This window comes from Marmota flaviventris, chromosome 2, assembly GCF_047511675.1.
Source record: "Marmota flaviventris isolate mMarFla1 chromosome 2, mMarFla1.hap1, whole genome shotgun sequence".
In the NCBI taxonomy this organism is placed as follows: Eukaryota; Metazoa; Chordata; class Mammalia; order Rodentia; family Sciuridae; genus Marmota; species Marmota flaviventris.
The window spans coordinates 67,974,671-67,975,864 of NC_092499.1; positions in this window are offsets into that span (position 1 = coordinate 67,974,671).

A 1,194-nucleotide genomic window follows, 5' to 3' on the forward strand; every position below is an offset into this window, starting at 1 on the left:
TAAATCTAGGCACCTTGCCTGAAATATAGCTCTTCAAGTCAAGTAAATGGTCTTACCACTTACCTTGATCTACCATTGAAAAATACATTCTCCATCTAATATTCCGCCTGAAAACACACACACACACACACACACACACACACACACACATTTTTCATTACTTTTTAGAGATATAATGGGCTAGATTTGCTCTTCCCTGATACTAGTTCTTAGGGACGGGCAATTTTCTCAGCTCCAGAGAGCATTCATTTACCTGTCTCGATGCTAACACATTTCAGTGGTAGTAAATTGGGTCTCCAGGGAGGCCCATTCATTTTTTTGGTGCTAATGGTGTATACCATATCAGAAATATGTAGCAGTCTGAAATAATGTGTTGGCATCCTGAGAACCTACTCTAAGCAACTTAGATCCCAAATTAAGACTTTTGCCCTAAACTCCTCCAAAGGGTTTTGCATTTGGAAATGTTTTGTGCTCATCTATCTTTTCACTGTGGTGAACGAGGTCAGCAGGCTTTTCCCCGTTTAAAGACTAAAAATGGGGATGGTGGGGCTTGACACAATCACGTAGTGTTGTTCTGGGGAAGCCAGATGGCAGAGAAGGACAATCATCAACGCTCTTCAATTTTCAAAGGCGATTTCCGGGACGGGCATGACCTGATCAAGGCCTTTGAACCTGGGGTGAGGCTAGGTGGGTGCCGGCCGGGGAGGCCCCTCTTGCAGGGGCCAGCGGAGTTACTAAGGCTAGACTTGGGATGGGAACTGGGGAGAAGTGATAAGACCGGAAAGTCGAGCTTGGTAGAAGTGAGGGGGATGGCTCCGACTCCCGCTCTCAGAATGTCGGTGGACAGATGCAAACCTTTGGCACCCACCTGCGCCGCGCCCCGGGACCGCGAGTCCGCGGGGGAGGTGAGGCCCCGCCCCGCCCCGCCGCGGGGTCCCCCGCTCTCCCCGCCCCCTCCCCCGGGCGTCCGCGGCGGCGCAGGGGAAGGGGAAGGCGAAGCGGGAAGGGGCGGGCAGGGGCCGCCGCCGCCGCTTTCTCCTCCCACCGCCCGCGCTAGAAGCGCCGCGCCGAGCCCATCTGAGCGGGCGCCACCGCGCTCCCGCCGCAGCCGCGCTTCCCCGCGCCCAGCCAGCGGGCGAGGCCAGAGCGGGGCCCCGGCCCAGCTTCCTTCTCGCCGCCCGCGGCGTCCCCGGG